At 46.2% G+C, this 27,322-nt stretch overlaps 1 protein-coding gene across 2 annotated transcripts in view; it reads left to right on the forward strand.

Moving 5' to 3' along the window:
- The first annotated feature begins 15,350 nt into the window (after positions 1 to 15,350).
- LOC144950981 (high affinity cationic amino acid transporter 1-like) overlaps positions 15,351 to 27,322 on the forward strand; it is a 68,505-nt gene continuing 56,533 nt past the window's right edge. For both annotated transcript variants that reach the window (XM_078881172.1, XM_078881171.1), the window contains exon 1: positions 15,351 to 15,475. The gene's annotated coding sequence lies outside the window, so the exon portion shown is untranslated. The remainder of the gene's footprint in view (positions 15,476 to 27,322) is intronic.

Genomic DNA, 27,322 nt, shown 5'->3' on the forward strand with positions numbered 1-27,322 from the left:
ATTTTTATTTACAAAGCATAGAAATAAAAAATGTTTCTAGCAATATATTGGGGGGGGGGGGGGGGGACATTTTGAGCATATTTGAATATTGGGGTGGATGTGTGTCCCCTCCCCCAATATATATTATAATTACGGCCTTGTGCAAAACTCCTCAGCTCATTTTAAACCCCCCCCTCAACCCCCCAACCATTCCCACGCTTCTGCTCTACTCTCCCACGCCTCCGCTGACCTCCCTGTTTGCTACTATCGCTCTGTGTTTCAAAATTCTCACCCCTACTGACATGTCCTCGAGCCTCACTCGAGCCTCAGCAGTCCGCCTGCTGCATTGTTTCACCTGATGACCATTGCTTGTGTTGCTATCGGAACGTCGTGATCTATTATTTTTCTACCTACGTGACTTTACCGAAAGAACCAAAGAGCATGGATTCCTGCAGTCACGATCACTACCCCAACCTCTATCACTACCCCTATCACTACCCCAACCCCTATCATTACCCCAACCCCTATCACTACCCCTACCCCTATCACTACCCCAACCCCTATCACTACCCCAACCCCTATCACTACCCCAACCCCTATCACTACCCCAACACCTATCACTACCCCAATCCCTATCACTACCCCTACCCCCGTCACTACCACAACCCCGATCACTACCCCAACCCCTATCACTACCCCTACCCCTATCATTACCCCAACCCCTATCACTACCCCTATCACTACCCCTATCACTACCCCAACCCCTATCACTACCCCGATCACTACCCCAACCCCTATCATTACCCCAACCCCTATCACTACCCCTACCCCTATCACTACCCCAACCCCTATCACTACCCCAACCCCTATCACTACCCCAACCCCTATCACTACCCCAACACCTATCACTACCCCAACCCCTATCACTACCCCTACCCCCGTCACTACCACAACCCCGATCACTACCCCAACCCCTATCACTACCCCTACCCCTATCATTACCCCAACCACTATCACTACCCCTATCACTACCCCTATCACTACCCCAACCCCTATCACTACCACTACACCTATCACTACCCCAACACCTATCACTACCCCTACCCCTATCACTACCCCTACCCCTATCACTACCCCAACCCCTATCACTACCCCTATCACTACCCCTATCACTTCCCCGATCACTACCCCAACCCCTATCACTACCTCAACCCCTATCACTACCCCAACACCTATCACTACCCCAACCCCCGTCACTACCCCAACCCCTATCACTACCCCTATCCCTATCACTACCCCAACCCCTATCACCACACCTACCCCTATCACTACCCCTACCCCAGCACCTCCTTAACCACTCCCGCCTGTTCTCCTGTCACAACAACTACGCCACCACTTTAAATAACCCCACTATTTATCTCAACCACTTTAATCTCATATAAATATTTCACAATTGTCGTAAAGGACCTCGGGATAAGGGGCTCAATAAATCTAGAAGATATGAGAACTCTGAACGTGACTAATCAATAGAGATGGGGGTGATCGGCCAATTAAATCAATGACACATTTGAACCAATGACTCTTTCTGTTGTCGATTCCCCATTTAAAAATCGCAGCCACCAAGAACAACATCCCTGCCTCCTGAAGGCAGGAAACCCCCTTGCAAGCCACGCCCACCGGGATGCGATTAATTATGCGGGTGACGTCGTAGAGTTCCTCCCATCGACTTTCCTCCAATGGGACGCAGCGGTGAGACCGCCTTTTACAGCCATTTCCGTGTCATCCACCGATTAGAGAAATCAAACGGATCATTGAAACAGTGATCGATGATTTAAAACACATTCCTGCCGAGGGAGCAGGTATGAACGTTGGGTTGCTCGGTCAATGGCCAGGGTCAACGGCGGCGTGGTGTATTCCGCAAATATGCCCGACTGTGAGGGCGGGCACAAGCCGGCGTGAGTAGGTTAAACGTTGAGTTTTATAAGGGCACCACGGGGTGACCAGCCCCTCCCCACCCAGCCCCACCCCTCCCACCCCCCACCCAGCCCCTCCCCACCCTCCCCACCCAGTCCCTCCCCTCCCCACCCAGCCCCTCCCCACCCTCCCCTCAACTCCCAGCCCCTCCCTCCCCAATCATCCCCTCCCTGCACAACGGATACAATAACCCCCTGTGGGCTGGTATAACCAGGAGGTTCCTACCAGTATAATCAGACCTGGCTTCTCCTGCTCTCACGTTTACACTTTTTTGTTCTGATTCGCGTGTATGTTTCGTTTTTGGTCGTTCAAAACCTCGTTTGTTAGTGGTGCAATGCTCCTTGTCTTTTGTTTGTGTTTCTGCTGTGCTCGCGCACTACGGATCTCCCTTGTAAAATAGCCGGGACCATTGGCTTATGATAAGTGTGCTTCTGTGGCCGTCTGGAACGCTCTTCCTTCCGATATCAGGAAGAGGCTGAAGCCATGCACTTTCAAATCTAGATTGAAAACTCATTTCTTTAGAACTGCTTTTTCGTGTTTAGTTTGTTGTCCTTCCACACGCACCTCCGATTAGTGCCGTTGGCTACGTAGGGTGCGAGAGAAGTTGAACATAAACGGGACCATCCGTGTAACAAATCAAAGTAAATTCAAACATTCCATGCTCAACACGTACGTGTGAGACTATTGCAGCATTCATCTTTGATATCTTCCTCTGCTGTCCCAATGGGCGCTTACGCTTCCCACGATTGACACTTTGCAATGTCTCCAACCGCGGCCTGAGTAGAATAATCCGCTCGGAACATTTCAATATTAAAACACACACAATGCAGGACACTCCGGAAAATAAAGAGTCGTTGGCCTTTGTGTGGCCTGCTGAGTAAACGAGTAATTAATAATTTCTACTTGGAACGCACTGCCACACACGGTATCTCCCCCCCCCGCTCTCGTAGAGAGAGGATGACGCGGAGGTGCGAGCGGGAACCGCGGACGAGCGGAAAGGCAGCAGCAGCCGTGTGATGAGCCGACGCCAACGGTTGCCCGAGCTCTGCGGTCCTCTCCATATGAAGGTGTTGTCAGCCAATTGACGAGGAGCTTAAATGTGGGAGGAAACAGAGCAGCCAGAGAAAACTTACACGTGCGAGGGGGCAACACCCTATCCCATGAATTACGGAACAAACGGAGTCCACATTCTTTTTTGCTGTCCTGCCTTCTGGCAAGCCAGGGTTATGACCCCTTGACACCTCGGTGAAGGGAGTTGCACAACATTTGTTAGATCAATCAACCCTCGTCTCCACAGTGCTGGATTATACTGGTAGGAACCACCTGGTTCCATCAGTCCACAGGGGATTATTGTGTCCGTCTGTCCGTCCGTCCATCGTGCATCCAAAAATGGGAGGGGAGGGGCTGGGTGGGGAGGGTGGGGAGGGGCTGGGTGGGGAGGGTGGTTGGGAGGTGGGAGGGGTGGGGCTGGGTGGGGAGGGGCTGGTCACCCCGTGGTGCCCTTATAAAACTCAACGTTTAATCTACTCACGCCAGCTTGTGCCCGCCCTCACAGTCGGCCACATTTGCGGAATACACCACGCCGCCGTTGACCCTGGCCATTGACCGAACAGCCCAACGTTCCTACCAGCTCCCTCCGCAGGAATGTGTAAGTTATTTGGGTACAAACTTGGTCGCGAACTTCGCTATCCTGTTGCTAATGACGATCCCTACTCCCTGCCGTATGCTCATCATTCTTCATCCCACTACTTTATACCACGAGGTATCATTCTCAATCCGGGGTTGACCCGAACCAAGCCACCTCGTTGTGCTTATTCCACAGATTCGAAATGCACGTCACGTTTGCCCTTTCTTCCCCGTTTGAGGGGTAGTGTCATGACATTCCACTGTTGTCATCCCTTGTTGTTGTCATCCCTTGCCGGGATGAGTACTAAAAGTGCAATCCCAGGGAAAAAAAAGTCAGAGTCAGAGATATTCCCTGACTCCTCCCTCCCCTCCTCCACACAAAAAGCGCACCCTGTATGTCCTCGTGTATTCCTTAGAGGACATGTTCTTGTTGAGACTGTTGCAAGAATTTGATCTTTTCGGATGATAAGTTTCACTTGTGCATTTCCCAACTCCAGAAGGAGATTTTTTGCGGAGGGCGAATTTCGCAACAACGCAGAGGTTTTCCGCACCAAAGGCATTTGATAGTTCAGCGAGATTGTGGGTCAGTATCTTTTTTTGGGGGGGGGAGGGCTGGGGGGGAATTGTGTAAAGTTTTTTTTCGGGGAGGTGGGGGGGTGGTGGGAGTGAGTTTCTAGTTCGTGGCAGGCGTGTCCTGTGGTTTCATGAGTTGAGTACAGAGAGTGGCGATGCGGATTAACTCAGTGTCTGTAGGAGAGAATGAGTCTCTGTTGCTTTGATTGTCCGTTCACCTGGTGAGCTCCCATCTGTCCATCAACAATGGAAATGCTGATTTATATCAGACCGCAAGCAATAGAATGCATTCGTTCAATATTAAAACAACACACAATGCAGGACACTACGGGGAGGGAAAAAAACAGTCGTTGGCTTTTGTGTGGCTTGCTGAGTAAAGGAGTAATTAATAATTTCTACTTGGAACGCACTGCCACACACGGTATCTCCTCCCGCTCTCGTAGAGAGAGGACGACTCGGAGGTGCGAGCGGAAACCGTGGACGAGCGGAAAGGCAGCAGTAGCAGCCGTGCGATGAGCCGACGCCAACGATTGCCCAACCTCTGCGGTCCTCTGCATATGAAGGTGTTGGCAGCCAATTGACGTGTAGCTTAAATGTGGGAGGAAACAGCACCCAGAGAAAATCCACACGTGCGAGGGGGCAACGCTCTATCCCATGAAGACGGAACAAACGGAGTCCACATTCGTTTTGCTGTTGTGCCAATAGAATGCATTCATTCGTGGGACTGTAAACTGATTGGGAAACGAAGGAGAAATGGAATCGAAAGACGCAGCACTTAAATGGTGAAAGGCATTTTTGGCGTAAGGCAAGGCCGTAATTATAATATATATTGGGGGACACACATCCCCCCCCCCCCCCCAATATTCAAATATGCTCAAAATGTCCCCCCCAATATATTGCTATAAAATATATTTCTGTTTATATGATGGTGGTTATGGTTGTACTTAATTTATCCCTAATCTCTGCCATTACATACAATCAAACAAGAAAAGGTAAAAAAGTAAAAACAGAGCAATGTAATACAATACACTATTAGACATTATTGTAAAAAATGAATAAAAAGTCCATCGTATGTGTTAGTGATTTTTTAAAATTATATTTTAGGCAGGAAATTAGTTTTCAAATTTAGATATTTTTCTGGGTTGGGACCCCCAGACCCCCTGGAAGATTTGGTCTGCCCCAATGTTGACTCCATGGCTACGGCCTTGGCGTAAGCCATAGCCGCATGAAGGTTACTAAAGCAGTGGTTCTCAACCTTTACTGCAGCCTTGCACCCCTTTGGTTCTCAATGGTCAAAAAAGTAGAATGTTCATCAGTACCTAAGGGTTTGATGAAACAAAGTAGTTGTACTCACATGCCCCATGCCCAATTTGTGTTATCGATGATTTACGTTCTAAAAAAATCTGGCCACGTCTCGCACCCCCCAGAAAGGGCATCTCGCGCCCCCAAGTTAAGAAGAAGAAGAAGAACCACTGCACTGAAGAGAAGACGTTCAATCTTGATTGAAAACTTTCGTGACTGCAGGAATCCATACTCTTTGGTTCTTTCGGTAAAGTCACGTAGGTGTAAAATAAAATAAATCAAGACGTTTCGGGCGCAACACAAGCGTCCGTCATCAGGTGACTTTACCGAAAGATTCTAGATTTGAAGCTTTCGTGACTGCAAGGATTCATACTCTTATTTTTTCGGTAAAGTCACGTAGGTAAAAATATAAATAAATAAAATTCTAATAGAAATAAAATTATAAATCACGACGTTTCGGAGGCAACACAAGTCTCCGTCATTACTTGGGACCGTCACAGCTAAATTTACTGTATCAAGTGATAACATTGTGTTTTCGATTATTTACCTTCTACTGTATCAAGTGATACAGTAAATTTAGCTGTGACGGTCCCACCGTCATCACTTGGGACCCGGGGCGGTTTCTTCATTAGGGCGATTGGGCGACGCACCACCAATGTCATTCAACCACAGAGTCACGCTAGCCGTCACTGTGCCTCTGGATATAGTCCAATCAGCGTCATGTCACGTTCTGTGGAGTACCGCCTCTTTTTGGGCGATTTCACTCCGGCTGAGAATCGCCCAGAGTGTTCCCATAGACTTACATTCAAAGATGTTTTTTTTCGAACGGGGGGCGCTGCAATGCATTCTCTATGGCTTCCGGGAGGGCTCGCACTAACGTGCTTACGTCATCATACGTAAGCACGTTTCAGTCAACAATTTTATTTGTCGCCACCTAGTGGAATCTTTAATAAAAGCAACTTGAGTGGATTGTATTAATAGTGAGTATAGAAACAAACAAGATGTATTGTAAGAGTCACTTTATTTTTCATTAATATTAAAGAAGTGAAGTTGCCTTTACATGCTTAAGCTGTTAATTTATCCTTTGCATGGGTGCACCTTATCCTTATAAATCATCCAGACATTTGCCCCCCCTGAGAGATTTTGCAGGAGCCGCCACTGCTTGGGACCGTCACAGCTAAATTTACTGTATCACTTGTTTGACTTGCATCCCACTGGGATTTTTGCACACAGCGTTGAAATGCGGTGTTTTTTCCCGGAAGGCTTTGCTGTTTTTTTCCCAGGATTTTTCTGTTGCGTGTAGTCACTTTAAGATGTTTCTTGTTCGTGTTTTTGTTTTGTTGCGGTTGCAACCGAGTCAAGAGCCGCATGGCTCACAGGGTTTTAGCCATAAATATAAAAGGCAAAGTTGTGATTATGTGTGTCTGTTCAAAATGTTTAGAGAACTTCCCGACATGCAACAAACTTGAAATTTGCCATGTGGGCATTTTCCAGACTGTACACCATGCACACATTATTAAAATACACTTTTGTGGGTTTTTTATGGGGGGGTGGGAGCTCAATAATGCATTTATTTTTTTGCACGGCAAGTGAGCTGTGACGTAGAATCTGTCACGTGACCCGCGCACGTGGAAGCCAAACGCGTTGTAGTGTAGTGGTTAACGCGCCGCGCTACGAACCCGAGTTCGATTCCCGCTCACGGCCACCACCGGCAACGATTATTTGAACCGGTCCTGGGCCTCCGCTAGGTCGACTCAGCCTCAAACGAGTAACTGGTGTGTGAACATCGCCACTGGAGAGGCAAAGGCGGCCGGGTGTGGTGAATCCAAGTCCCGGGCGAAGCCGGGTAGTACAGCTCGTACCTAATAAATTAAACTGAAACCTCCCTTCTTCCGTGGGTCGCCCAGATGCCATAACCTCTTGGCTCGACGCGAGAAGGCGGTAGAGCAAACGTGGACTCCACCTTGCTACTGGCAAAGGAGGTCTCATAATGTAAATGCTTACCCCGAGCTCTCAATACTCTGATGGTGCGTTGTCTTTGAGTTGTGCGCATTTTGGCGTCATCTGGTCCAACACCATGTGAGACTGGGCTCTCAGAAAAGCTGTCTCGGGTGTGGACCAATCAATTTCAAGGACAGTGCATACATTATCAGCGTTGACTTTTTTTTTGCATTTTGACCGCAAGTGTTATGGTTAATGCAAACATGATCCCTTGTATAAAGGTGTCAGTTGTGTTGCCAGATAAAAGGGTAAAAACCTATTACTCCACCTGTCCTGTCTGTATGGGATGGAGTGCTTATACCTCCCACTTATTGGGTGGGTTTTCTTCGGTTGCTCCGGTTTCCTTCCGCATGTAAACCCTCATTCATTGGCCGAGAACACCTTGTTGCTTAGAGGACTGCAGAGCTTGGAGAATCGTTAGCGTTGGCTGTCTGTGCTTCATCTTCTTGGTTCTTTCGGTAAAGTCACGTAGAAGGGAAGTAATAAAATAATAAAAATAAAACATAATAAAACAATTCTCACGACGTTTCGGCCACAACGCAAGCAGCCGTCCTCAGGCAAAGAATGAGAACATTATCAAGCTAGGAGCTTATATAGGTGTTGCGAGGAGGAGCGCCTTAACAAAAGAATGTGCATATGAAGAGGAATTTAGCATACCAATGGACAATGCGTAGGAGGTGGGCGGAGGGGTTTCAAAGTCCCATTATGCCCATGCATTATGCAGGATCAACAGCACCACGGGGGGGCGCAAGGAACAGCGTTAATAAAGGAAAGGAATGTTAGTGATATGTAGCTGCATTTACCAAACAACCACGTAGAAAACCAAAGTAAAAACTACGTAAAAAAAAACTAAAATATAAACTGAAACTTACTATACTCTACAATAAGCTGAGTTACTAACAACAAATAATAAATTACAATTCTACGTCGTAAGAAGTATATAATATACTTCCATCTAAACTTTATTCTCTTAGCATATACAGTACTATATACTGCCATAGATAAACCCAACATTAAATTATATACTGTATTGCTGTAAACCACCCTATACTTTATACATTTTAATATAACACTATGTATTATTCAACTCACCCTAATGTGTATCGAAATGGTTTATTACGTCCTTCCAATGATTGCTAAGCCTGAATCCATCTTCTCGGTTAAAATTGTCTCTGTGTTTGTATATGTGAATCGCCTCATGAACGAATCTCTCATGATAGCCAGATGGCTTGCAGAGAACCTCCGTCTTGGAAAAGTCAATGTCATGTGAGCCCACTGAGTTGTAACAGTGGTCTGCCACGGCTGAGGTGTTTGTCCTACCGTGTTTTAGATCAGCTTTATGTTCACGAATGCGGTCTGAGACGTGTCGTTTGGTTTCCCCAATGTAACTGCTACCACAGAGGCAACTTAGTTTGTAGACGCCAGGGTACTGTATGTCTGGAATCACATCTTTTACAGATGGTACCAGATCACGGATTTTATGTACTGTGTTGAATCGGACCTGGATCTTGTGTTTAATCAGGATTTTGGAGATCTTTTTTGTGACCCCAGCAATGTAGGGTAAGGTGATGGTCTTGAAAGGCTCCTCAACAGGATCTTTCTTGATGGTTGGAGTGATGGCTTTGCGGATTGTGTAGTCGGAGTAACCATTAGCCTTAAGAGCTTGGCGTACGTGTTTGAGTTCACTGGAAATGTGTTCATGGTCGGAGATGCATTGGGCTCTATGATATAGAGTCTTGATGAGGGAATTCTTCTGGGATGGATGGTGGTGGGAATCCGGTTTTAGATATGCATCCGTGTGGGTGGCTTTCCTGTAGACAGAGTGGCTCATTGAACCATCAGGTCTCCTTTTGATTAGGACATCAAAAAAAAAAAAGATCTCCAAAATCCTTGATTAAACACAAGATCCAGGTCCGATTCAACACAGTACATAAAATCCGTGATCTGGTACCATCTGTAAAAGATGTGATTCCAGACATACAGTACCCTGGCGTCTACAAACTAAGTTGCCTCTGTGGTAGCAGTTACATTGGGGAAACCAAACGACACGTCTCAGACCGCATTCGTGAACATAAAGCTGATCTAAAACACGGTAGGACAAACACCTCAGCCGTGGCAGACCACTGTTACAACTCAGTGGGCTCACATGACATTGACTTTTCCAAGACGGAGGTTCTCTGCAAGCCATCTGGCTATCATGAGAGATTCGTTCATGAGGCGATTCACATATACAAACACAGAGACAATTTTAACCGAGAAGATGGATTCAGGCTTAGCAATCATTGGAAGGACGTAATAAACCATTTCGATACACATTAGGGTGAGTTGAATAATACATAGTGTTATATTAAAATGTATAAAGTATAGGGTGGTTTACAGCAATACAGTATATAATTTAATGTTGGGTTTATCTATGGCAGTATATAGTACTGTATATGCTAAGAGAATAAAGTTTAGATGGAAGTATATTATATACTTCTTACGACGTAGAATTGTAATTTATTATTTGTTGTTAGTAACTCAGCTTATTGTAGAGTATAGTAAGTTTCAGTTTATATATTTTTTTTATGTAGTTTTTACTTTGGTTTTCTACGTGGTTGTTTGGTAAATGCAGCTACATATCACTAACATTCCTTTCCTTTATTAACGCTGTTCCTTGCGCCCCCCCGTGGTGCTGTTGATCCTGCATAATGCATGGGCATAATGGGACTTTGAAACCCCTCCGCCCACCTCCTACGCATTGTCCATTGGTATGCTAAATTCCTCTTCATATGCACATTCTTTTGTTAAGGCGCTCCTCCTCGCAACACCTATATAAGCTCCTAGCTTGATAATGTTCTCATTCTTCGCCTGAGGACGGCTGCTTGCGTTGTGGCCGAAACGTCGTGAGAATTGTTTTATTATGTTTTATTTTTATTATTTTATTACTTCCCTTCTACGTGACTTTACCGAAAGAACCAAGAAGATGAATCCCTGCAGTCACGAAAGCTTTAAATCGAAATTGTCTGTGCTTCCTTCATCATTGCCTCTGAGCCATTCTCTCTCTATGAGAGCGAGCAGATACTGTTCGGCGGTGGCGTGTTACAAATATAAAAAAAACATTATTTGTCATACAATCTTGAAATTAATGATCCGACATCATGCACCATACCTCCGTTACATTCGTCCTTCCTCGCATTACATAACGTCGATGTCGAACGTAAGCTTGTGAACCCCGAGTTTTGCGTCGTGAAAATTCAAAGCACGTGCTTTAAACCTCCCTCCCCCCACCCCTATAATTTAACGCAATAGCATGAAACACGATCATCTGCGTGTTAGCTAATGAGCCAAGCCTCTCTTCCCCACGCAGCCCCCCCCACCTCACCATCGCCAGCCTCATGCCTAGCGGCCAACAATCCCCAATAGCCTCACAGCAAGGCCGTAATTATAATAGATATTGTGGCGGGGGGACACACATCCCCCCCCCCCCCCCAATATGCAAATCTGCTCAAAATGTCCCCCCCCCCCAATATATTGCTATAAGAAAATAATTGCTATGCTATGTAAATAAAACTAAAATTTGGTAAACCTTGGCCAAAATATCTGGACTTGTCTTCATATAAATCAATGCATAGATTTCTGTTGATATGATTGTGGTTGTACTTTATTAATCCCTAATCTCTGCCATTACATACAATGAAACAAGAAATTGTAAAAAAAAAGTAAAAACAGAGCAATGTAATACAATACACTATTAGACATTAGTGAATTTTTTTGTATATTTTAGGTAGGAAATTAGTTTTCAAATTTAGATCTTTTTCTGGGTTGGGACCCCCAGACACCCTGGAAGATTTGGTCCCCCCCAATGTTGACTCCATGGCTACGGCCTTGCCTCACAGTGAACAGAACGCGCCAGTGGCTGGATGGATGGTCAGTTTAACTCTGGCCATTGTCTATTATTATAAGACGCTTTTATTTAACTCACTCTGTCTGTTGTCGTATCCTCAAAAAATCTTGTTACTCAATTTTTACCCACTTCCCAATGTGTTATCGACTGCAAACTTGGTATACTTATGTCATACTGATGACAAGACTATATTCTATCATTAAAAAGAAAAAACATATATTTGAAAACATTACTTTACACGCTTTTGATAAACTCACTCTGTTGTCGTATCCTCAAATCTTGTAACTCAATTTTAACCCACTTCCCAATGTCGTATCGACTGCAAACTTGGTATACGTATGTCATACCGGTGACGATACTATATTCTATTATGAATTTATTTTAATTTTTTAAACAATCTTTTTTATGTTATGTTTCGGCTTGGGTCTAATTGTCCACGGTCAACTGACGTTGGCTGTAAATCACCACGCTCCCTTACGTTATGGCAAGCCTCGGGGCCACTTCCTGGAGTCGTGGAGTTCTACCATTACTCGTACGGTACATTTCATTAAAGCGTGTTTAAAAAAAAAAGGTATTTTTAAAATATGACTTATTATTTTATTTTGTATTTGCTCCTGTTGCTTATCCAGGGAAAGCCTCGCTTTAAAGCTCGTGTCAAATCTTTCAGGGATGGGGGCCACTGGTTGCTATGTATGATCCAGAGGTGTGGACTCGAGTCATGTGACTTGGACTCGAGTCAGACTCGAGTCATGAATTTGATGACTTGCGACTCGACTTGGACTTGCATAACAATGACTTTGTCCCACCTATGAGATGTGGACTCGAGTCATGTGACTTGGACTCGAGTCAGACTCGAGTCATGAATTTGATGACTTGCGACTCGACTTGGACTTGCATAACAATGACTTTGTCCCACCTATGAGATGTGGACTCGAGTCATGTGACTTGGACTCGAGTCAGACTCGAGTCATGAATTTGATGACTTGCGACTCGACTTGGACTTGCATAACAATGACTTTGTCCCACCTATGAGATGTGGACTCGAGTCATGTGACTTGGACTCGAGTCAGACTCGAGTCATGAATTTGATGACTTGCGACTCGACTTGGACTTGCATAACAATGACTTTGTCCCACCTATGAGATGTGGACTCGAGTCATGTGACTTGGACTCGAGTCAGACTCGAGTCATGAATTTGATGACTTGCGACTCGACTTGGACTTGCATAACAATGACTTTGTCCCACCTATGAGATGTGGACTCGAGTCATGTGACTTGGACTCGAGTCAGACTCGAGTCATGAATTTGATGACTTGCGACTCGACTTGGACTTGCATAACAATGACTTTGTCCCACCTCTGGTATGATCCCACTTGAATCACGTGCTATCCATTGCTTTTGAGAGTGTGGTGTATTGGGGGTTACTAAGGCATGTAATGCATGCATATGGAGTGTCAGTGATTCGGAGACGAGGTTTGTAGGAGGCACCTGCTTTTATTTACAGAAAATCCACGGTCTCGTATTCTTTGGGTCTTTCGGTAAAGTCACGTAGATAGGTTCAAATTAAGAAAAATTATAAATATAAAATAAACAAACTACGACGTTTCAAAGTGAGCAAAGCCCTTAAAATGCAGTTGCATTTGGAGGCTTGCCCTCTTCTTTTCTCTCCGCCGGATGAAGACCGCTTGTGTTGCGATCGAAACGCCGTGGGTTTTTTCCTTTAATTTGTAATTAATTTTTTTTGTTATTTTATTTGTATTTTCTATCTACGTGACTTTACCGAAAGAACCAAAGAATACGGTGTTAGACCAGAGGACGTGTTGACCAATCAGGTTCAAAGACAATGCCATATATTATCAGAGTACGTTTTTTGTTTGCATTCTAACCACAAGTATTTGTGGTTAATGCAGACATGATTCCTTGTAAAAGGTTTCAGAATTTTAATTCCTGCAGTCACTTAAGTTTAAAGTCAAAATTTAAATGCATAATGCATTTAGCATGCATAATGTATGTCCGCATTATCTCGTTGAGAAGGTTACATGACCGGGTATGCATAATTGGGTGTCGCAGTGGCGAGATTATGTTAACACCCTCGCCTGGCACGCAAGAGCCCATGGGTTTAATCACTGGCGGATCATTGGGGTTCCACGTGCCCTCCCAATGATCCGATCGAAATCCCTAATTTCGATCGGATCATTGGGGTTTATTGGTAATAAATCGGCATTTTGCGACCCCCACTGCCACTGTGTAGCATATTATTACATGCCAAGGACTCTATGAGATGATAGGACAATAGTATGAGTCCATTATTGGCAATAAGTAACGGCAAAGCAGTTATACGTGACTCAGAATTGTGCGCAGTTGCGTATACAGCACACGACTTCCCTGAAGGCATTCACCTTCAGCGAGCGCGATGCCGATCACACAACGCGGTTCGAATTCGACCCTCGATCGATGGCTGCGCCATCGCCGCACACGCGTCAAATAAAAAGTAAGGGACAAGTCAATATAGATTTGAAGTTTTCGTGACTGCAGGGATCCATAATCTTTGGTTCTTTCGGTAAAGTCACTTAGGTATAAAATAAAATAAATGAAATCACGACGTTTCGGGCGCAACACAAGCGTCCGTCATCAGGTGGTTGTTCCACCTTTACTGAAAGAACCAAAGTCCTTACTTACTAACAACTCCTCTATCATTTTTCATTGCTGGAGGGGTTGCCCCCCCCCTACCTGAAAATCCTGGCTCTGCCCTTGGGTTTAATCCCAGTACTGCTTCTTTTGTATTTGGATTGTCAGCCAACACCGATTACAACCTCAAGTCGAGGTACACCGATTGTTCTCTTTTAGCCCCGCCCACCCCCCCCAACACGTTCCATTCATTGGCTACCACATTCAGATAAGCCCCTCCCCCTTAACTTGTATTTAAGAGCTTGTCTCTTGGAATTTTACCTCACTTGATACAGTAAATTTAGCTGTGACGGTCCCACCTGATGACGGAGACTTGTGTTGCCTCCGAAACGTCGTGATTTATTATTTTATTTCTATTATTTTATTATTTACTTTTTTTTACCTACGTGACTTTACCGAAAAAAACCTAAGAGTATGAATCCTTGCAGTCACGAAAGCTTCAAATCTAGAATTAATCCCGGACCCTGACGATGACTGTTGGATATTTCTCTCCCCGTGGTCACGTTTTTGCTGAGATTTATTTGGCTCTAGATTTGAAGCTTTCGTGATTGCAAGGATTCATACTCTTAGTTCTTTCGGTAAAGTCACGTAGGTAAAAAATGAAATTAAAATTAATAAAAAATAAAATGTATTAATGAAATTAAAATGAATTAAAATAAAATTTATTACATTTATTAAAGAACTAAGAGTATTTATTTGGCTGCTCCTATAAATTCCCCACATATGATGCTGATGTGGTGGTGGTGATATCAGCAGCTTCGATGAAGCTATACGATGTGTGGTCAGGTCGCCTCTGAAAAATAACCGAGTGCTAAGTGAGTTTTACCCCGGTAAATAAAACAGCTGAGTTGTGTTTAATTGAGAGCTCTTGTGGGAGGGACCTCGGGCGATAGATCATCTTAGATATGACGGAGAATACCCTCAGGACGTCTCAAGCCACCCCAACGCTTGTTTTGCATTTACAGTATCCCTACACCTAGCGACGTTTGTGGCCTAGGGATAGCCGTGTAGAATGCGATTGTGCCAATGACGGGAGTGGTTTGTATGCATGGCATGGGATGCAGGATGCAATTGCATTCTCTAGCAAATAGCAGACTGATTTTTTTTGCGTTCAGCTTAATGTCCCCCCCCCCCCACCGCATTTCCGATTAGCACGGATGGCTACGTACGGTGCGAAAGAAGTTCAACACGCACACACACGTGCGTGTCTGTATATGGCGCAATCGTTGCGTGAGACGTCGTCTGTGATGCAGTCACAGCAACAGCCGGTAGAGGGAAGGGGTGGGAGCGAGGCGAATATAAGAGAAGGAGCGTGGGGGTGGAGTGAGTGAGTGTGTGTGGATGAGACGCGAGACAGAGGCCCTTGCTGCTGCTACGGCTGCTACTTGCGTGTTGCATCAGGCGGAAGTCAGCTTCGGCGGTGGAACACGTGCGTTCTTGCAGAGGGTAAGTGAACACGTGTCCGTGGCGCGTACTTGCGTACGGATCTTACACGCGTTGAGAATTTCGTTTGATGCGAGTGACCACCACCACCGCCACCAACACACACACACCGCCACCACCATATACCACCACGGCACCACCACCAGACCGCCACCACCACACCCCGCCACCACCTCCTCCATCACCACACCCCACCACACACACCGCCACCACACAGACCACCACCACACACACACACCACACCCCACCACACACACCACCACCACACACCACCACCACCGCACACCCACCACACACCACCACCGCCACACCCCACCACACACCACCACCACCACACACCCACCACCACCCCACCACACACACCACCACCACCAGACCGCCACCACCACACCCCACCACACACACCACCACCACACCACCACACCCACCACCACCACACACACCACCCCACCACCACCACCACACACACCACCCCACCACCACACACGGCGAGCGAGACGTGTCTATTCTCGCCCTCTCCCCCAGCGGGCACGTGGCGGCTAGACCACTCGGACGACACATCCGACACTTGTAGTTCCGATTAACAACAACAACAGCAACAACAACAACTCGTATCGGAGAGATTGGAGGGAGGAAGTGGTGGGAGGGAGGATGGGGGCGAGTGGGAAATGCGCACCGGCGTCAAATAAAAAACTCTGAATCCACGTGGACGCAACACAGACGCGTTTCGTTGACGGCTCTTTAACTTTGAAGCATTTTTGCAGATTTTTTTTAGTAGCAAGCGAGTAAGATGGCCCACGAAGGCCGTCACTGGCAAGAGATGAGTGTTGGGTGGGCGGCCAGCAACTGGGACCGCCTTTGTCTCCCCCGGTGGCGAGGTTTACACGGGGTCACTCGGCGAACACATTTGAGGCTGAGTAGACCTAGGGGAGGGGCAGGACCGGTTCGGAGATGAACGTGTGTTGGAGTGGCCTCGAGCGGGAATTTTCACTGGGGTTGGCGTAGTGCGCTAACCGCTGCGCCACCGCTCCCCATGGATCTGCAATGTGGAACAAAGACAAAGATCCCCCGTGTAGCCTGTAACAGACTGTAGGGGCAAGTGCTGCTAGCGAGCACCTTTGAAGGCCAGAACGGTACACGAGGGGGTGGGTGGCCAGCACCACGCCCGACCGCCTTTGTCTCCCCAGTGGCGATGTTTACACACCGCACCAGGTACTCATTTGGGGCTGAGTCGACCTAGGGGAGGCCCGGGACCGGTTCAGATAATCGTCAGCGGTGTTGGCCGTGAGCGGGAGTCGAACTCGGGTCGCCGGGTTCATTGCGTAGCGTAGCGCTAACCACTACACTACCACTCCACAACACACACGTACACACACACGCCACCACACACACCACACACTCCACACAACACAACACACACACTCCACACAACACACACTCCACAACACACACACTCCACAACACACACACTCCACACAACACAACACACACACTCCACAACACACTCCACAACATACACACTCCACACAACACAACACACACACTCCACACAACACACTCCACAACATACACACTCCACAACACACACTCCACAACACACACACTCCACACAACACAACACACACACTCCACAACACACACACTCCACAACACACACACTCCACAACACACACACTCCACAACACACACACTCCACAACACACACACTCCACAACACACACACTCCACAACACACACACTCCACAACACACACACTCCACAACACACACACTCCACCACACACACACTCCACCACACACACACTCCACCACACACACACCACACACTCCACAGAACACACACACTCCACACACACACCACACAAACTACGCACAACACACCACAGCACACACCACACACACAACACACACACTCCACACATTCCACACACACCGCACACACACACCGCACACACACTCCACACATTCCACCACACACACACTACACACACTCCACAACACACACACTCCACAAAGATCCCCCGTATAGCCTTAACAGACTGTAGGGGAAAGTGCTGTTAGCGAGCACACACAACACACACACACTCCACCACACACACTCCACCACACGCACTCCAACACACACACTCCACAACACACACACTCTCCACACAACACACACACTCCACCACACACACCTCCACACACACACACTCCACACACACTCCACCACACACACAACACACACACACTCTACCACACGCACTCCAACACACTCTCTCCACAACACACACACACTCCACACACACACCACACTCCACAACACACACTCCACACACACACACTACACACTCCACCACACACCGCACACATACCAACCACACGCGCTCATTTCACGCAAACTCCACGTGGCATGCAACACATACAGGTTGGTCCAGATGTCTCGTGACCCCACGCCCCCCAAATAATTAACCCCTAACATTGTGTTTTTTTTCCTTGTGCGTTATTACTTTATGTATAAAATAAACCTGATTTAAAAAAAAAATCCGCTTTAGAGAATTAAATGGGGGGGTCACAAGACATCTGGACCACGCTGTACACACGTGTGCGGTAGGGACACGTGTGTTTGAACGGTGAACACGCAAGGCTCATGTGTAAAAGGGGACTTGCGTGTTGCCTCGACACACAGGGATTGTGTCAAGGGGGGGCTTGTGTTGTCTCCACACATGGCTTGTGTCAATTTCTGAAACCAACTTGCATCCAATGGCGCTGAATAGGGGACAGGGGGGATTTGGTACGTGACACTTTCGTGGATTGGCGAGGCTAAATATAGACCCTCTCGTTGCAGTCTTAAAACAGATGCCCTGCCCTTCGAGTAATCCTCAAATTTGGACTATCCGTAAGGGCTGCCCGTTCATTATGAAATAATTTATGAGTCAACAACATCATGGGACCTCCTTTTGCCAGTACCAAAATATGAGAATAGGTTTTCCCCTTTTTTCTGGCAACAAAACATTTGTGTTAAGATGTTAAAACACCAAACTGAAACCTTTTGCAAGGAATCATGTCTGCATTAAGCACAATGCTTGTGGTCAGAATGCAAACAAACAAAAAACGTACTCTGAAAATATATGGCATTGTCTTTGAACCTGATTGGTCAACACGTCCTCTGGCCTAACACCGTATTCTTTGGTTCTTTCGGTAAAGTCACGTAGGTATAAAACAATAAATCACGACGTTTCGGGCGCAACACAAGCGTCCGTCATCCGGTGGGAAAGCTGCTGCTGAGGCAGACTGTTTTAAAAGGTTTGAAATGGGTGTAGCCCAAGGGTCATAATGAAGTGGCTAGTTGATGTGTTGCGCCCGAAACGTCGTTATTTATTTCATTTTCTACCTACGTGACTTTACCGAAAGAACCAAAGAGTATGGATTCCTGCAGTCACGAAAGCTTCAAATCAAGATTGGTCCTAACACCGTTTGAGACTGGGCTCAAAAGAAAGCTGTCTCTGGCGTGGGGCAACACCGATGTTTTTTTTTACAACGCCGATAACGTCGACAATATCGATATAGAGAGGTTTTTGTTAATGTCAACAATAACAAATGCGGTGCAGCAACAGGAAATGTCAACAATGCTAAAGTGAATGTCAACACCACGTGCCTAAAATATTAGCAACAGCTGACTTGTTTTTTTTACAACCACATTTGAAGGCACAATATAACCACAACCGTAACAAACACAACTACAACCAGTTTTCCATAACAAGACATTTTTGGGTTGGATCGCGTGAATATAAATGTGTCGTTAAACCCGCCACCACCCGACACCGCCAACTAGTAAGGGTTGTCATGTAAACAAAACATGGCCAAATCGTCACTAGTACAGCACTAGTGTGTAGTGTATAGTGTAGTGTACTAGTACAGCACACCGGTGTGTTGGAGAACAAATCCACAACATTTATAATCGGAGCACGACGTTTCGCCAGTAATTGCAACCAGCCTCATCAGGCGACAGCCAGACTTGTGGAGAAATCCTCCTGTTACAGCCAGTTGATTTCTTGTAGCCATAACAGCTGCATTATAATCGCAACTCAAATGACAACCACAGTCATTGTCACAACTGCATTATAACCACACCCACCGAAAATGCAAAGACTGTTCAGGCAAGTGCTGTTAGGAAGTAGCACCTATTCAGGCCGGCATGGTACACAAGTGGATGGGTGGCCAGCACCTCGCCCGGCTGCCTTTATTTCCCACGTGGCGATGTTTTACACACTGCAACCGGGTACTCGTTTAAAGGCTGAGTCGACCCAGGGGAGGCCCAGGATCGGTTCAGATAATCGTCATTGGTTCTGGCCGTGAGCGGGAATCGAACTCGGGTCGCTGGGCTCATAGCACAGCTACAACCAGATAACCACAACGGCCAGAATATAACCACGACGATAATTTAAAGCACAAATCACAAAGGGCGCATTATAACGCCATTATAACCGCACGTGGAAGCACATTTGTGTAAGCACAACCACATTACGACTACAACCATATAAGCACATTATAACCACAGCCCCATTCTAACCAAAACCATATTAATAACACCCATAACCACTGGGTGTGCCATTAAACCTAGTGCGCGTGGTTTTTTTTAATCCCACCAGCGATCGAACACTTGTTGGTTTTACACACGTGTTCCTCCCACGTCGCGTTTGGGAGATCCCGGAGCGTGACGCTCAGACGGACTCGTGTGCATTATCCTTACATCGCTTAAGGTTTTGCTATTCAGTGTCGGATGTATGTATGTTGAACTTCCTTCGCACCGTACGTGTACCCAACCTGCGCTAATCGAAGGTGCGGTGGAAGGACAACAAACTAAACACAAAAAGCAGTTTCTAAAGAAATTGGTTTTAAATGTAGATTTAAAAGTGCAAAGCTCCAGTGGCTTTCTAATATCGGAAGAAGAACGTTCCAGACGGCTGCGGAAGCGCATCTGAAAGCGCCGCGCGACGATGCGGTGACCGCCGCCTTTGTTCGACGGCTGAGCCAAATGCCGCTGCTGCTGCTAGGATGACGATGGGAGTTCGCGTGATGGTGGTTTGTGCTCTTTGCAGAGGTCGCAAACGGGTTTTGATTCCTTACCCGTACCCATACCCGGCCGCACCAGGGTCGCAAATGGGTACCCGTACCCGGCCGGGTACGGGTACCCATTTGCCCGGCCGGGTACGGGTACCCGTTCCCTACCCGTACCCTACCCGAAATGAGTGACAAACAGTTACTCACCAGTGACTCACGGCCTACCCGTACCCGGCCGCACCAGGGTCGCAAACGGCTACCCGTACCCGGCCGGGTACGGGTAGCCGGGTATCGGGTAGGGTACGGGTATCGGGTACCCGGTTTCGACCTCTGGCTCTTTGACGAGATTAGCGAGGTATTGTGGTTAATTTGTGGCAAGCGTTTTGTGTGTAATGAGTGCGATCTTATTGAGTAAGGAATGGCATGCTTCGAAGACGAACAAAAATGTGGTGTTTCATGCACAAAGTTTAGAAAATTATTATCATTGCGCAACAATAGTTTTAAACATACTCTTTGGTTCTTTTGGTAAAGTTACGTAGGTTACCGAAAGAACCAAAGAATATGGATTCCTGCAGTCACGAAAGCTTCAAATCAAGATTGAAGAGTTTTAAAGTGTGGTTGACAAAAACACTTGCCTGAAGCAATGATGTCATTGGGTTGGTGTTGTGGAAATCCCGACCTCGGGCAGATAATGGACTGGCTTGGCAATCCAAAGCATCGCAAAACATAAAACGTCACCCTGTTCAGCCTGGCTATTACATATTCAGATGAACATTGCACTGCCAAATTTCTGGTTCTACATTATCCTGTGTTTCATCATTCTTTCTGCGTGGTTTGACACTTGTGTTGGAGAATGGTAATGCACGTAGCATAGGCACTCTCTTGGTTTAAGAATAGCCTTTTGGCGTCATCTGGTCCAACACCATGTGAGACTATGCTCTAAGAAAAGCTGTCTCGGGTGTGGACCAATCAATTTCAAGGACAGTGCATACATTATCAGAGTTGTGTTTTTTGTTTGCATTCTGACCGCAGGTATTGTGGTCAATGCAGACATGACTCCTTGTAATAAAAAGGTGTCAGTTTTGTTGCCAGATAAAAAGGTAAAAAAACAATTATTATTATAATAATATAATAGGCACATTTTTTAAGAAATCAAGTTTCATTTGGATTAATAATATCGAATTGTATTTTGACAGGCGCTGGCACGTCTGGAGAGACGAGAACGGCTACGATGCACTGCGCTCAAACGTCAGATCTTTTTACGGGACAAGCGATTACAAAATAGCATGCACTCCCTTCTCCGCATCGTACACACCCCCCCCCCCATACGTCAGGCGTCCAATTTCGTGGACTATCAAGGGGAGTGAGTTTCCGGACGCCGCATACAGTTCCCGCGTTGTACGACATAATTTCTGACGTGTACGGACAAGGCTCTGTCCAGGTTGGCCTGGTACACAAAGCCCCGGGGCCGATGAAGGGTTATTTTGGTACCGGTGCTCCGGATATTTTTCTTATTTTTTTTTACTGCTCACATTTTTGCCTGCTGAAGCCCACCTGAGCTATATATAGCTATTCTATGGGTATTCTTGGTTCTTTCGGTAAAGTCACGTAGAAGGGAAATAATAAAATAATAAAAATAAAATTTAATAAAATTCTCACGACGTTTCAGCCAAAACGCAAGCAGCCGTCCTCGGGTGAAGAAACAGCGTCTTAATGAACACTGCTGAGCTTGGCAGCGTATTTTAAGCTGGGTGGGGGGAGGAGAGAGCCTTGACAAAGGAGTTTACATATCAACAGAGGAACTTAGCATATTTATGACAAATGCAGATATGGGGTTAGTCACTCCTTGCGGAATGTGTAGGCGGTGGGGGGGTCTCAAAGACTTGCGTTGTTGGCCGAAACGTCGTGAGAATTTTATTGTATTATATTTTATTTTTATTATTTTATTGTTTCCCTTCTACGTGACTTTACAGAAAGAACCAAGAATATAAATCCCTGCAGTCACGAAAGCTTTAATTCGAAATTTACTCTGGGTCTTTCCGTAAAGCCACGTAGATAGAAAAATTATAATAAAAAAAAGCACTCTCTCACCTGAAGACGATTACTTGTGCTGCGATCGAAACGTCGTGATATTTTTTATTATTTTTCTATCTACGTGGCTTTACCGAAAGACCCATACAATATGTATTCCTGCAGTCACGAAAGCTTTAAGTCTATATATAGTTCCTTTTTCAGAAGTGACCTGGCCATCGCAAATGATAGCTCAACGAAGTGGCTTATCGTGTGCACATTTATAGCAGTCGAGTACTCTCCAATGCATGTTTATAAATGTGGAGGGGAAAATCACCTTAGCACCCAGGAGACCAATCGACGCATGCATGGGGAGAGAGACACGCAAACTCCAAATATGCAGCAGGCGTCAGGGTTGGGATCGAACCCACGACCTCCTGTATACCTGGGTGAGGTAGTTAACATCTCTCCACCGTACACATTGTGCATATTTTGGTTCATGCCTCCTGCGTGTCTTTGATTGGACGCAAACACGAGTTCTCAGATTTGGGAAGGAATCTTCGCTCGCCACTTCTCAAATGCATCCACCTTCGAGACTGACTTCACAACTCGGTAAACGTCGAACGTTGAGCCAACGTTGGCATTGTTCACTGGGATTTGAACCGGGGGCACTTAATTTCGCTTCCCACATTTCCCTTCCAAAATCTGTCGCCTGATGAAGCTAACTGTAATCACCGGCGAAGCGTCGTACTCGGGTTGCAAAAGTTGTGGCTTGGTTCTCCAGTACGAGTAACGAATTGGCATGTCCTGTTTACATGACAAACCTTACTAGTTTGCTGTGTTGGGTGGTGGCGGGGTTAACGACACATTTCTATATTTACGCGATCTAACCCAAAAAACATGTATTATGGATAGAAATGTTCACTTTGCACCTACGGAACGTCAGAAACTCTCTTGCGCCTTTTGCTGCCGAGATGCTTGTATGTACGTTGAACTTCTTCCGCACCGTACGTAGCCAACCACGCTAATCGGAGGTGCGGAAGAAAGAACAAACTAAACACAAAAAGCAGTTCTAAAGAAATTAGTTTTCTATCTAGATTTAATATTGCAGAGCTCGAGTGTCTTTCTAATATCGGAAGGAAGAGTGTTCCAGACGGCCACAGAATAGCTTGATGCGCTTCTGTGTGCCTATGTGTGTGTCTCTTTCTGTGTGTCTCTTTCTGTGTGTCTCTGTGTTATCTCTCTCTGCTTATGTGTCTCCGTGTCTGTGTTCTGTTTCTCTCTCTCAAATTTAGCAATCTTTGGAAGAACGTAATCAACCAGGTAGGGTGTTGACTGTTATGTTAGCCGACTCTCTGTGTTGTATTGCATTATATTTATAAGTTTACTAGGTTTGTGTTCTCTTTCATTTGTACCCGATTATGATTGCTTGTGTTGCAATCGAAACGTCGTATGCTGCTATTTAACTTATTTTATTTCTACGTGACTTTACCGGAAGGACCAAAGAGTAATTCCTGCAGTCACGAAAGCTCAAAACCACCGTCTTTGTTCGATGGCCGAGCCAAAAGCCGCTGCCGCGAGGATGACTCGAAGTTCGCGTGATGTCGGTTTATGCCCCTTAACGAGATCAGCGAGGTCTCGTGATGCTCGCCCATGCCACCATCGTTGTGACTCCCTCTTCTGCGGTCTTTCCGCCTCCACGCACTCCTGATGATCGAAAATGCTTCGCACTTTTCACACTCTTCACGTTGCAACCCACTTGTTTAGTCGCTAGCGTATTGCCAGGCATGTTGTTGTGTATACATAATGGGGCACGTGCTTTAAATGAAAAAAGGCCTGCCAATGAATCGCAACGAGTAACCACGGCAACAAAAACGCATTCAATGCAGGTCTCCGCTTACCACTTGCTAATTGCTATTCAGCAAAGAAAGAGAACGTTGGTTCAAAGATTCAAATGACATTCCTACCTTGGCCCAATGTTTTTTTGGGACCTGTCTTGCAGGCTTCCTGCCTAAGCGTGTCTCCAAAGGACAACAATACGTAACATTAATTTTACAGGTCTTTACTGGACGAAGGCCTCCTCCATTGCCATGTCGATTTCGGAGGGTTGTTTGACCGTGCTTCACCACGCCGGTCAATGTTGATGCAGCTGATGGGGCACTACTGGTTCAGATCTCGCACGCAAACTGATGAAGCCGAGTGTCGTTCATGGCCGGGAATCGAACGCAGGTGGCTGGGTTTGATTTAACACTGGGTTTATAATGCAGTGTTTCTAACAACTGCACCACCGATGCCCCCGTATAGTCTTTCTCTGAAAAAAATCACATCGGTTAAACTCTGCCAGACATTTCACATTCGACACTCGCGTCAATTCGGGTGCGTTTCAATTCCAAAATAAGCGTGTCTGAACCTGCTATTCTTGCGTTTATTATGACGATTTCATTCGCAACGCAGCAATTATCTCTTCGCACATGTCAAACGGAAGTATTTGGTAAAACTAGGACCCATATCCTCCAGAGATAATCCTTGCCTATAAACGCCTGGCAGTTGTCCAGCATTGGTTTAAGCAAACCTGACTGCTGATGGGACACTGAATGTGGAACCGGTTTTGCTTTTATTAAACCAGTACTTTTGGGGAAAAAAATAATACTCCCGGAAGGCCGTGTGGCTCATGGGATGTGTATAAAATATAAAAACATAGAATGTTTTTTATGTGGGAGACGGCTACGTGACGGAGGGGTTTCCATTGAAAACGAGCTTCTTAGTTCGGTGGGCCTTACCTGAAATACACCTGACTGAAACTGACTGACTGTAATGCCTACTTATTTAGTTTGTTTCACATGTGGCTGTGAGAGGAGGGGGGGGGACGGTGAGTAATGGGAAGTTTGTGGCTAAACGGAAATACTACGGCTTACTCTGTCAAATACCCGGGGACTGCCCGAGACGGCAGGCTGTGGCCGTGCGTCGGCAAAGCCACGGTCACAAAAATAACCGCGGGACATTTCCCATCCAAAGGGGCCGAGGCCGAACGCCGCGTGTCCGATGAGAATGCCTGTCGTATCCTCGGGTGAAGTTGGCCTCCACGATCTGCCAAAGTTGTACCCCATTCTTCGTGCGCTTCACATCCGTACGTACGCGCGGGCGTACCGCACGTTGGTACTTCTTTCGCACCGTACGTAGCCAATTGTGAATTATTGTGCAGTGGTCCCTCGGTTAACAATATTAATCATCCCTAATTTAAATGATTGCTAATTAAATAGCATAAATACATGTGGATGGCTTAATTTGTTCCAAGAGGATCTGAAATGTACCTTTTTCACGTATAAAAAATGGTTTAATACTTAAACAAGCAATTTTAATAAATACACGCGTTATGAGAACACATTAAAGCATTACTATTAATGGAAATATGGATAAATAATGAATAAAAATTACATATAAAGGTGCATAAACTTAAAAATATTTTCTAAGGCAAAGAAGATGGATGGTTGCCATTGTTATTTTTCTTATGTAACTTTTAAGTAAAAAAATGAACACTTAACTATTCAAGAGTACTGTTTCCATAAGCAACACAACATCAAACACTGAAAAACGAGCAGCCAGTTGCTCTCAAAACGCTCATGAAATCGCGTCGCTGATTGGCTGAGGTCTGCTGCCGAGTCCACTAAAAGAGTTCCGATTGGCCGAAAATGGCGGGTCCGCCTAATATCGTAAACGCATCGTTAATCGAAAATGTATCCTTAATAGAAACAATGGGGGGGGGGGGGGCTCTGGAAGTCGGATTGTTACTCGAAATTTCGTTAATCAATAACCATCGTAAACCGAGGGATCACTGTAATTATATTTTCCACTGTAATCGTGAGTCATGGGTTATGGAGAAGAGGGGGGGGGGGGTTCCTGTGGAATTTAAGACTAAACGTCTTCGTCTGCACTTCACAAAATGGGGTCCCCCTCCCACTGCTCGCACTGTTTAACTTGTTTTTCTGGTGCCTCTTGCCCCACATGTTGTTTACGTCCCTGTTCGACTTGAATATAGAGCTTGCACATGTGACTAACTTTATTTTTGGTGCATCTTTAACGCTAGCGTTATATTAATTTTTTTTATTCGCCTGTGTTTTTTGTGTACGACCATACGCGCACCACCTCGTTTGTTAGCTGTGCGGTATTCGTAGAGGACCCTGCACTCGGCCCGCTCAGGATGCTTTCCTGGTAAACGGACCGCTATAGGAGGTCCCTATAACACTGTTTCAGTGGAGTTGCGTAACCGACAGCGCTATAGGAAACGGAGCTGTAGGAGGTCACTATACCATGGCTCCAGTGGAGATGCGTTATCGACGGCGCTGTAGGAAACGGCGCTGTAGGAAACGGCGCTGTAGGAAACGGCGCTGTAGGAAACGGCGCTGTAGGAAACGGCGCTGTAGGAAACGGCGCTGTAGGAAACGGCGCTGTAGGAAACGGCGCTGTAGGAAACAGTGCTGTAGGACGTCACTATAACATGGTTCCAATGGAGATGCGTTACCGACAGCGCTGTAGGAAACGGCGCTGTAGGAAACAGTGCTGTAGGAAATGGCGTTGTAGGAAACGGCGCTGTAGGAAACGGCGCTGTAGGAAACGGCGCTGAAGGAAACGGCGCTGTAGGAAATAGCGCTGTAGGACGTCACTATAACATGATTCCAATGGAGATGCATTACCGACAGCACTGTAGGAAACAGCGCTGTAGGAAACAGCGCTGTAGGAAACAGCGCTGTAGGAAACAGCGCTGTAGGAAACAGCGCTGTAGGAAACAGCGCTGTAGGAA

The sequence above is a fragment of the Lampetra fluviatilis genome, chromosome 60, assembly GCF_964198595.1.
Source record: "Lampetra fluviatilis chromosome 60, kcLamFluv1.1, whole genome shotgun sequence".
NCBI lineage: Eukaryota > Metazoa > Chordata > Hyperoartia > Petromyzontiformes > Petromyzontidae > Lampetra > Lampetra fluviatilis.